The sequence below is a fragment of the Sus scrofa genome, chromosome 8, assembly GCF_000003025.6.
Source record: "Sus scrofa isolate TJ Tabasco breed Duroc chromosome 8, Sscrofa11.1, whole genome shotgun sequence".
NCBI classification, from domain to species: Eukaryota; Metazoa; Chordata; class Mammalia; order Artiodactyla; family Suidae; genus Sus; species Sus scrofa.
In genome coordinates this window covers 4,748,093-4,760,165 of record NC_010450.4, presented here as the reverse complement: position 1 = coordinate 4,760,165, position 12,073 = coordinate 4,748,093, and the positions used below count along the sequence as shown (strand labels likewise).

The 12,073-nt window shown below is 49.1% G+C and overlaps 1 protein-coding gene across 2 annotated transcripts in view; it reads right to left on the bottom strand.

Annotated features, from left to right (window-relative positions):
• Positions 1-12,073, bottom strand: part of CRMP1 (collapsin response mediator protein 1) — a 71,473-nt gene that overhangs the window by 45,482 nt on the left and 13,918 nt on the right. The window lies entirely within an intron of this gene.

The window sequence follows — 12,073 nt, the reverse complement described above, 5'->3', positions numbered from 1 at the left end:
CAAACATTTTCAACTAGTTTTCTTGTGGTGCAGCAGGTTAAGGATCTGGTGTCGTCACTGGTGTGGTTCAGGTCACTGCTGTGGCTCGGGTTTGATCCCTGGCCCGGGAACTTCCACACGCCATGGGTGCAGCCAAAAAGAAAAAAAAAGAGGAAAAAAAGCCTCGCACATCCATCACCCAGATTCTTGCAATATTCTCCCATTGCGATTTCACCTCTTTCCCACCTCACTTTGTTTTTGCCAGGATATTTGAAAGCTAATCCCAAAAATGTCATTTTCCCTAGAAATACTTTCACGTATAATTGCTAACTCTTAGGGGGTTTTTAAATAAACATAACCACGGTCCATTATCCCAACTAATCTAATGAGCATGAATTCCTCCATCTCAGTTAAAAGTTAACCATGTCCAGTTTTACTTGATTGTTTCAAAAATGTCCTTGGATACTGGGTTGGTTTGAGTCAGGATCCACCCAAGGTCCCCACACGGCAGCCGGCCCACATTTCTCTGCAGTCGGTTGAAATCTGTACTGGCTTCTCCTCCCTTTTAAATGCCATTCATTCATTTGTTGAAGAAACTGGGTCATTTGTAGGAATAAGGATTTCTTTAGGCATTAATATTATTATTACTTTTTGCCTTTTCAGGGCTGTACCCGAGGCACATGGATGCTCCCAGGCTAGGGGTCAAATTGGAGCTACAGCCACTGGCCTACACCACAGCCACAGAAACTCGGGATCTGAGCTGCGTCTGTGACCTACACCGCAGCCACAGCAATGTGGGGTCCGAGCCACATCTGCAACCTACACCACAGCTCACGGCAACACTGGATCCTTAACCCACTGAGCAAGGCCAGGGATGGAACCCGCAACCTCATGGATCCTAGTCGGGTTCGTTAATCCCTGAGCCATGACGGGAACTCCCTCTTTAGGAATTATTACGGAGTATAATAAAACTCAAATTATAGACATTTTAAGGTAAGTGAAATGACTAAAAAATAAATGCAATTCCCCCAGAATAACCTCCAATCGATGTTCTGATGTTTTTCTCTGATTTCCCTCTATTTTCTTTTCTTCTTTCTTCCTTCCTTCCTTCTCTTTCTTTTTGCTTTTTAGGGTCACACCCACAGCACATGGAAGCTCCCAGGCTAGGGGTGGAATCAGAGCTACAGCCACCTGTCTACACCACAGCCACAGCAACACAGGATCCAAGACACCTCTGCGACCTACACCACAGCTCATGGCAACTTCGGATCCTTAACCCACTGAGCGAGGCCAGGGGTCAAACCCCCATCCGCATGGATCCTAGTCGGGTTGGGGTTCGTTTCTGCCGCGCCACGACGGGAACTCCTCCTTGTACTGTCCACACTTGTGATCCCAGCGCACAGAGCCATTCACCCACCCACGCACCCAGCAGACACCAGCCGGCTGCCTCCAAGCCCAGGGCCAGGCCCGAGGGACCCGGAGGAACCAGGGCAGAATGAGCTCGTGTGGCGCTGATGAGGATGAGACGGAGCTATCACAAGTCAGGAGAGTACGCGGGTCTGCAAAGAGGTGAGACACAGGCTGCCAGCGTGGGGGACTTGACCGCCACTAAAAGGGCTGCCAGCCTCCTTGGGGGTCATGCAAGACAAGGGCAGGTTAGAGAATAATTCTAGCTAAGCTGGACCAAACGGGGTGGGGACAAAGGCCAGGAACACGCCCTGAAGGCCTGGAGAGAACTGATGTGCCAAAGCCCAGTGGCAGCAAAGAAGGTTGCAAATCCTGGGGGTTAAAGAGAACACACAATTGTGTCCTTTTCGCTTCTTTACCATGAGCCTGTCCCAAGTTAGTCCATGTTCTGCATAACTATATATATATATATATATTTTTTTTTTTTTTTTTTTTTTTTTTTTGATGCATCCAAGGCAGATGGAAGGTCCCAGGCCAGGGATCAAATCTGAGCTGCAGCTGTGACCTACACCACAATTGAGGCAATGCTGGATCCTTAACCCACTGTGCTGGGTCGAGGATTGAATCCACACTGCCCAGAGACAATGCTGGATACTTAACTCACTGAGTCGTCATTTTTAAGTGGCTACAAAAGATTCCATTTTAAAAATGCATTATAGGAGTTCCCATTGTGGTGCAGCGGAAAATGAATTCGACTTGTATCCGCGAGGATGCGGGTTTGATACCTGCCCTCGCTCAGTGGGTCGGGGATCTGGCGTTGCCGTGAGCTGGGGTGTGGGTCACAGATGCGGCTCAGATCTGACTTTGCTGTGGCTGTGGGGTAGACCAGTGGCTGTGGGGTAGGCCAGTGGCTGTAGCTCTGATTTGAGCTCTAGCCTGGGAACTTCCATGTGTCACAGGTGTGGTCCTAAAAAGCAAAATAAAATAAAATAAAATAAAAACATAAATAAATAAATAAATGAAATACACTACAGATTGCTTAATTATCCCCCCATTGTTCTTTTCACTGTTGGACAATGACACATGTTGCTACAATGAGCATCTTTGTGCATAAAGTTTTTCTCTGAACTTGGACTATTCATTCGGCTAAATTCTCAGAAGTTTAACAACTGGGTCAAACAGTATAAATGCGCAGCCCTTGATAAATATGACTAGATTGCTTTCCAAAAATACCTCTGCAATTTGCATTCCCAGATCACCAAGCACCCTTGGTTGGCATTAATATTTGCTAATTTGCATTTCTGGGAGGTTGAGATTTTTTTTTTTTCCTTTTGGCCGCATGCATATTTACAATTTGTATTCTCTCCCAGCTGGAGATGGGATGATAGCTAAAACACAGCCTCTGCCTTTTTTCCATCCCACCCCTGGGGTAGGAAGAGAGACAGTAAACAGCCAATAACGATCCAGGGTGGTCACCTCGGAGCGAGGGTCTTGCATGGGTTTCCTGAAAGCAGAGCCTGAGACAAGGATTTAGAGGCAAGCAGGGATTCTGGGAGGTGCTTCCAGGAAGAGGGGGGGGCAGGCACCAGTAGAGGGCACACACAGATCCAGCTGACACTGAACAGCTGAGCCCCAATCTCACCAGGACCATCTGAGGACACCCTCTATATAGAAACACCTTAGGTTAGTCTTAGTGGTTCCACAGCTTCAACCATGAGAGAAAGGCAGAGGAATTGCACAAACCCAGAAAAAAAAGGTTTGACAAACTCAGGAATCAGGAAAGGCTTGCTGGGAGTTCCCGTCGTGGCGCAGTGGTTAACGAATCCGACTAGGAACCATGAGGTTGCGGGTTCGGTCCCTGCCCTTGCTCAGTGGGTTAACGATCCGGCGTTGCCGTGAGCTGTGGTGTAGGTTGCAGACGCGGCTCGGATCCTGCGTTGCTGTGCCTCTGGCGTAGGCCGGTGGCTACAGCTCCGATGAGACCCCTAGCCTGGGAACCTCCATATGCCGCGGGAGCGGCCCAAGAAATAGCAACAACAACAACAACAACAACAAAAGACAAAAAGACAAAAAAAAAAAAAAAAAAAAAAAAGGAAAGGCTTGCTGAGCAGAAGCCTGCTGCTCAGAACCCTCTGGAGGGTTCCTGCCTTGGTTTATTTCCCCCAGAATGAAAGCCACGTCAGGGAGCCCCTCCTCGATCTGGAATCCTACTAGGTGAGCAAAGTTCTCGCTCTCACTTACTTCAGGTCTCTGCTCAGAGTCGCCTACCTGAGAGCCCTCCCCTTGGTGGCCCTGCCTGGAGCACCTTACACCAGTGCCCAGCCTCCAGGCCCCTGCCCCTCACCCACTTGATGTTAACACAACACTTAATAGTCGACCTGACATGTTATACATTGACGTTTGTTTAAATCGCGACTTGCCCCGTTGACATCAGAGCTGTGGTGTGTTACCCCACTGGCTGTGTCAGGCACAGCTCACAGGGGACCAACTGAATACATGCTGCTGTGACAGATGGCGCCACCTAGAGCTGTCCCTGCAGTTCCTTAAGAGACTTAGCTCTATGGGGGCAGAGATTTCATCTGTTTTCCTTCATTGCTGAATCTCCATTACTTTGGATACAGCATGGCTGGATGGATGGATGGCCAGATGGGTGGGTGGATGGATGGATGGATGGATGGCCAGATGGGTGAATGTATGAATGGATGGATGGCCGGATGGATGGATGGCCAAATGGGTGGGTGGGTGGATGGATGGAAGGATGGATGGCCAGATGGGTGAATGTATGAATGGATGGATGGTCGGATGGATGGATGGCCAAATGGGTGGGTGGGTGGATGGATGGATGGATGGATGGATGGCCAGATGGGTGAATGTATGAATGGATGGATGGATGGCCAAATGGGTGGGTGGGTGGATGGATGGATGGATGGATGGATGGCCAGATGGGTGAATGTATGAATGGATGGATGGCCGGATGGATGGATGGCCAAATGGGTGGGTGGGTGGATGGATGGATGGATGGATGGATGGCCAGATGGGTGAATGTATGAATGGATGGATGGCCGGATGGATGGACGGCCAAATGGGTGGGTGGATGGATGGATGGAAGGATGGATGGCCAGATGGGTGAATGTATGAATGGATGGATGGCCGGATGGATGGATAGATGGATGGATGCCTGAACTGATTCTTGAAGGACGAATGGGTGAAGATGGGAAGAAAAGGCATCAGCATCACAGCCATAGGACAAAGAACTATGAGCCATGAGCCAAGGAAAAGATGCCCTGTTCTCCAGGAGGAGAATCTCTGGAGGAAGGGGCTTCCAGCTCAGTCACCCCTCAACAACCTGCCTCTTATCCCTAAGGTAGATGCCGGCCACCACTTGTGCATCCCCAGGGAGGAGGCTCACCAAGGCCTCTGGAGGACACTCCAGGACCGAGGGAAAGAGGCGTGGCCTCTGCATAGCCACACATGCCCACAAGGGGCCGTGCAGGTTTCCCAGGCACCACAAAGCACCGAAACGTAAGCCCTCAGCAGCTGGTGCCTGGCGTCCGGAACACGGCCTCCCGCAGGCTCCCGTCTGCCTTGTCACTTTCAATAGAGGGCTTTTCAGGCTAATCCTGAAGGGTGGTATTTAATGCGTTGTGCGCCAGAAGATGGGCCTCCACCCCGCCCCGCTCTCCCCAGACTCAGATGTTCAAGCCCACGCCCTGCCCCCAACGACAAGCAGATCCTGCGTGCAGCCACCCCTGGGGTCCCTGCTCTTGCTATTCTCAGAGCCAGCGTATTTCTTAAAAAAAAATAAAAATAAAAATAAGCCCACAAGAAGGCAACAGCTGACATGACTTTTCATTTCCTTCCTTAAAATTAGTAGTGTTCTTGCCTTTTAATTAGCACTTTCAAAGCCACGTTCTTCGGAACCCTAGCCCAGAGGGGTTTTAGGAGATATTGATCCAAAAGGGGATTCCTGGGTGTGATGAGTTTAGGAAATTCTGAGTTAAAGGGAAGCAAAGATCACTTTTTTTTTTTTATTAGGACTGTACCCTAACCCTAACCCTAACCCTGGGAAGTTCCCAGGCGAGGGGTCAAATCAGAGCTACAGCTGCTGGCCTACACCACAGCCACAGCAACTCGGGGTCTGAGCCACGTCTGCGACCTACATCGCAGCCCATGGCAATGTTGGATCCCTAACCCACTGAGCGGGGCCAGGGACCGAACCCGAGTCCCCATAGATACTAGTCGGGTTCATTACCGCTGAGCCACAACGGGAACTCCCTCAAAGACTGTTTTTATGTCAGGAATTCCCAGATCCTTTGCACGGCTGGTGTGTCATGTAACGATTAAAGAGGGAACTGAGTTTGATCTTTTCCAAATTTAGACCCTTTCATGTTGTGGAATATTTGACAAGGACACTTTTGCTCAGAAGACACGTTAGGAAATGTGCTTTATGAGAGTGATACCCTCCATGCCTGGTTTGCTTTGAATGGTTCCTGTGGAAGATGAGGGCTGATCTGACCTCAGATGCAAACGGGGCTCGGAGAAGGGCAGAGCTCCCCAAATCCACACAACCAACCCGGGCAGAGGGTAGACCCAAGGTTTCCTAGCTTCCTGTCCAGTGTCTACTCCCTCAAGCACACATCGGCCACATTTTTAAGTATTTTCATCCTGCAGAATCCATGAAATCCCATACTCAGATGAAATAACCAGAAGACTGGTGATCCAAAGATTTAGCTTTCTTTTTGTTGTTGTTTTGCTTTCTAGGGCCACACCCTCGGCATATGGAAGTTCCCAGGCAAGGGGTTGACCTGGAGCTGCAGCCTACACCACAGCCGCAGCAACTTGGAATCCAAGCCATGTCTGGGACCTTCACCATAGCTCATGGCAACACTGGATCTTTAACCCACTGAGCGAGGCCAGGGATCGATCCTGCGTCCTCATGGATCCTAGTCGGGTTTGTTAAACTCTGAGCCACGACGGGACTTCCCAGATTTAGCTTTCTAGGGCTCTTTCTCCATGTAGGAAGTGTAAGTGTGAAACTCTGCAGAGCTATCCACCCCAAACAGTGAACTTTATGGTACATAATTTTTAAGAATTTAATAAGATAAAAAGTACACATAACAGTGCGCTGCCTCTCCCAGGAATACCATGAGGAGCAAACAGCAGATAGGAACAGTGACAAACTCTGTACAAAAACCATTGTTTAAATCCCTTGAAGAAAATGAAGTATCTTATTAAAAAGTCAACAAAAGTCTCATAGCAAAGGTATGTCAAAGAGTGCCCTTTCATTCCCCGGTGACAGCAGTGACCTTAAGTGACTTAGGCTCAGCACGGCTCAGGTCCACACATCGGCGCTCTGGAAGAACAAAATGTCTAGGAGTTCCCGTTGTGGCTCAGCGGTAACAAACCCGGCCAGCATCCATGAGGACACAGGGTCCATCCCTGGCTTCGCTCAGTGGGTTAAGGATCCAGCGTTGCCATGAGCTGTGGTGTAGGTCACAGATGCAGATCAGGTCTGGTGTGGCTGTGGCTGTGGTGTAGGTGGGCAGCTGCAGCTATGACTTGACTTCTAGCCTGGGCACCTCCATATGCCCCAGGCATGGCCCTAAAAAAGCAAAAAAATTAAAAAGGGAGTGAGGAGAAAAAAAGGAGAGTGAGATAAAGGAGGGATAAGGAGGATAGAAAAAGAGGGAAAGAGGGAAGAAAGAAAGGGAGGGAGGGACAAAGCCAAGAAAAAAGGAGGAAAGCATAGACGGACAGATCGGAAACCTTTCTTTTCTGCTTTTCAAATTCCCTGAAAGCCTCCCCTACAGCTTGGGAGCAGAGCTTGCTTCATGCAAATCCTGTACAGCGCAGACAAGGCTGGACGGCCTCTTCTCAAGGGGTCGGGCTAAACCTCCTTGCTGGGCACCATGGCTCTGTTGCCAAATGTCCTGGGAGCCAGACAGCAGCCAGAGAGGAAACCTGCCATTCATCTCCAAGGCAGCCCAGTCTCGGGCGGGGAGAGAGCTGATGTTGGCAGGACGCCTTTGCCCTCTTTGCAAACGTAAGGACCATGTTGAGTGCTGCTTACACAAATTAGCCTCTCAAGCTTCAGACACTCATACTCACATGCCAGCAAACTAAATAACAGTCATCCCGAGTTGGAGGGGAGGCGAGTCTCACGGTGCCTTTGCGTCGCTGTCTAACCCTGAGTAAAGCATGAAGCCTCCTTGCGTTGTTCTCCCTCCTAGACGGTGGGAATACAGTGGGTCATTGCCATTGCAAAATCAGAGGACTAGAAAACCCATTAAGGTCTGGGCAGCCTCAGAAACAAAAAAAAGGCGTTATTCTCATCAAACCAATTAGTACCCCCAAATCACTAGTTTGGCAACCTTGGCTACCTGGAAAATAGCAGAGAAGGAAAGCTATTATGACTGAGACAGAGACAGAGTGCATCAAGGATGGCACATTCAAGCTGGGTTCTGAAATATGAGAAGTTCATTACGCTGAAAACTGGAGGAGAAGGGAAACAGTTTGGCAAAATAAATACATAGGGAGACCCCATTGTGGCACAGCAGTAACGAACCCGACTAGTATCCATGAGGACTTGGGTTTGATGCCTGGCCTCGCTCAGTGGGTTAAGGATCTGCCGTTGCCATGAGCTGCAGTGTAGGTGGAAGACTCAAGTTGGATTCCGAGTCACTGTGGCTGTGGTATAGGCCAGCAGCTGCAGCTCTGATTCGACCCCTAGCCTGGGAACCAGCATACGCCATGGGTGCAGCCCTAAAAAGACAATAAGAAATTAAAAAATAAAAAATAAGTAAACAGTACATACACACCGTTTTCTGAAAGTTCTATCCACGTCCCAAGGAAAGCAAAGCGGACTGTGTGCTGTCCGTGGTCCTGAAACCCCACTGGGCACCCGGATAGCAGGGTTTCTCCAGACCCCAAGACCTTCTCTCCTACCTCATCCAGCTCCTCACCGCTTTTCATTCTCAGGTCACCAGCATATCTGTAATCTTTACATTCCCACAGAACAAAACAATCATGGACTATGTTTCCTAACATATGTGGTTGGTTTTAAGTATTTTTAACTCTTCGAGCCACCTTCTCAAATCCTTTAATTATCCCACCCTAGGAAGCTGGGGCGAGGGCATATGGCATGCCCATGTCCTCTCTCCTGTAATGCTTCACTACAGCACACTGGAATCTGGGTCAGCGAATGAGTGAGTGCCAAAAATAGATCACAGAGATATGATATTCACACTGCAAGGGCAGCTCCTCCTGGGGGCTGTCTGATGAGGCTGTTTCATGCATCAGTGGGAAGGGGCTCAGACTAAACAAATGACAAGTTATTCCTGGAAAGATGAAGAATCTCTTCTCCAAAGGGCAAGCAGGAAGCCAAGTCTCAAAAAGATAAGGAGAGAGTTCCCATCATGACGAAGCGGAAATGAATCCGACTAGGAACCATGAGGTCCCTGGCCTCACTTAGTGGGTTAAGAATCGATCCCACATTGCCATGAGCTGTAATGCAGGTCGCAGACGTGGCTCGTGCCCCACATTGCTGTGGCTGTGATGTAGGCCAGCAACTGCAGCTCTGATTAGATCCCTAGCCTGGGAACCTCCATGTGCTGTGGGTGTGGCCCTAAAAAGCAACAAACAAACAAACAAACAAAAAAGATAAGGGAAGCCCCCTTTAGCTAGAAATACACTTGCCTATGAATTGAGTGCAGGTGGAACTGCTCAGATCCTGCCAGCAGCTGCAGCCCCGATTTGACCCTTAGCCTGAGAACTTCCATATGCAGCAAGTGCAGCACTAAAAAGCAAAAAAAAAAAAAAAAAAAAGCTAAAAATTCCAATCCAGGTGCTTTTAAGATTTTCATTGGCCAAATCCAGTTTATGGGTCAGGAATTTGTGTTATTAAAAAACACCTAGGATATTCTTTTCTTGAGACCCTCTGTGGTAGACTGTGTTCTTTCTTTCACAATCTTTCCAGCCTGCCCACCCTTGCCATGCTCCAATGTGGGTGCAGGCGGCTCTCCCAGACCCACCCTGTGGGTGTGCCTACGTGACTCTCGCTTTGATCAGCAAATGTGAGTGCACCAGTCTGAGCACACACTTTAAGGGGCAAGTGTTTCAGCTCAATTTCTTGAGGGTCCATCCTCCACCATGAAAACTGCAGGACCCAAGGAATGGTGCCTCTTTCAATCTGAGTCCCAGAATAAGATGCTATGAGGAACGTGCCTGACCCAAACAGAAGTCTGAAGACAAATCTAGCTGAGCCCTGCTAATAAGCCTCTGCCATCCACAGACCTATGAACAACAAGTAACTGTTGCTGTAAGCCATCCAAGTAAAGGGTTGTTTGTTACACAGCGTTATTGCATCAAAGTGAACTGATACACCCTCCAGATCCTGTTTTGGGAGCCACAGCCACAGTGACTGCTGTCTGCAAGATTTTCTAGCTCAGATACTTCATAAAACCACAACTCCATTCCTACATTTAATGACCAGAGTCCCCCTCTCCCAGGCTCTTCTCACGGCTCTTCCAACTGGACTCCTTTCAGTGACAAGTACTGTGGACAGTGCAGCTGTGCGCTCATATTTATTCACAGAAAACCAGCTCATCCACCTAGGGTCTTGCCTCAGGGGACAGCCTGTCAGCTGGTGGCCCAGGAAAGCTGCCCTGGGAGTGGCGACGAGCCTGAGACTGACTCTAGTGAACACACATGTCTTCTCTGCCCGCAGGGTAGGGGGCACGGTGGCATTTCCTCCGTCATGAATCAGAAATACAGGCAGTCCCCATGGATTGCAGGCCTTTTCTGTGGGGGCAGGCCTATTTCCATGACAACTGCAATTTTAGCAGCAAGATCTAAAGCTCCATCATACCTGATGGACATTTAGGAAATATCCCCTAACGAACTGAATAATCTGGTTTGATTGATTAATTGATTGATTTTGATTTTTGCTTTTCAGGGCTGAGCCTGAGGCATATGGGAGCTCCCAGGCTAGGGCTTGAATCTGAGTTACAGCTGTCGGCCTACACAAGAGCCACAGCCACGCCAGATCCAAACCACAGCTCACTGCAGCACTGGATCCTTAACTCACTGAGTGAAGTCAGGAATTGAACCTGCATCCTTATGGATACTAGTCGGGTTGATTACCTTTGAGCCACCACAGCACTCCCCGAATAGCTGGTTTAAAGCAACACACTTCTATCATGACCCCTGGAGTGGACAAGGTCTCCAGGCTCCCCAGGAAAGGATGATGCTAGTTAAATCCGTATATATGTTTGCACCCACTCCAGGACTTCCTTGTCTCTGCTTTTCCTCTTATAGACAAAGCAACCTGAACAGAAATCCTTTGCCTCTAAAAAGACCACATTCCTGCATATATTCTGAGTGTCAGTTCTGCATCATATGGGTTTTCATTTTTAATTCTTAAGTCATCTTAAGAAGCAGATATTATTGCTACAAATTGCTGAAACTCAGGGAAGTGCAGTGATTTGCTCAAGGCCACACAGCCAGGAGATGGTGGCGCCAGATCTGAATCTAGTACCAACTGGTACCTACACAGTGATAGCCCAGTGTCCCGTGGTGGTTATCCCAGTGGTCTCTTCACTGTACCCGGTTAAAATGTCTGAGCCTCAGTCCCTCCTCTGCACAGTGGAAAAGAGCAGGAATAGACCATAGATATCCATGCAGCTGTTTATCAAGTTCATTCCCAATGCCATGCACCTCATCTGTGTAATGGGAGTGTTGCAATTGTGGCCCAAAGGGAGTAAGGCTGAATGTTGCAAAGGCTCTTCAGTGGCAAGATATTAAATTCAGAGCCCTGCTCACCTAATAAACACTGACAAAGGCTCCTGAGGGCTAGAAGCTTCCACCATCGTTATCTGATTTAATCTCGTTTAACGAAGAGGCAGCACTGTCTGCAGGTTAAGGACATGGGGACAGAGGCCGGAATGCCTAACTTCTAACCTGGCCCCACACTTCCTAACCTTGCGTCTTAAGCACGTTTGCCTCTCTGTGCTCCAGGGTCCCATCTACAAGGCAGAAAGTGGTTTTGAAAGTTAAATGAACTAACCTACGGACAGCTTTTTAAAGTCTTGGCAACGTGGGGAGAGAGATCCCATTCAAGTGCCAGCTCCAGCTCCAGCTTCTCTACCCTCTCATACCCGAAGCCCAACTCTTTCCTAGATCTTGTTACATCTGCTCCAAAAGTATCCCCACACCCACGTGCTCCTGTCCATCTCCCACGGTGCCTGCCCCAGGTTGCCCTCCCCGCCTGTCTCCTCGCTGCCTGTCTTGTCCCCTCCACACAGCAGCCTTGACCTTTCTGACACACAGATGCAGCCATGTCATGCCTCTTCTTAAAACCCTTCACCAGCTCGTCCACACACACAGGACAAAGGACGCCCTCCCAGGCTCTTCCTGGCCTGACCCCTGCCGTCTCCTGGCCTCGCATCATATTCTGAAAGCTCCTCCTTCACACCCCTGTACCCACCCTTCTTCTGTGGCATCTGCTACCTGGATTTCCTGCCACACCTGCTCTGCCCATTGATTTCCATCTCACCTTGTCAGGTGTGGTGTCCTGCTTTCTGGAATGCGTCTTCACCCCTCGGAGTTCCTATAGCATAAGGCTTGCACCTCTGATGAGCACTGTTTCACAACTGCCCAAAACTTCATCTTTTGGCTCTTTTTTTCTTTT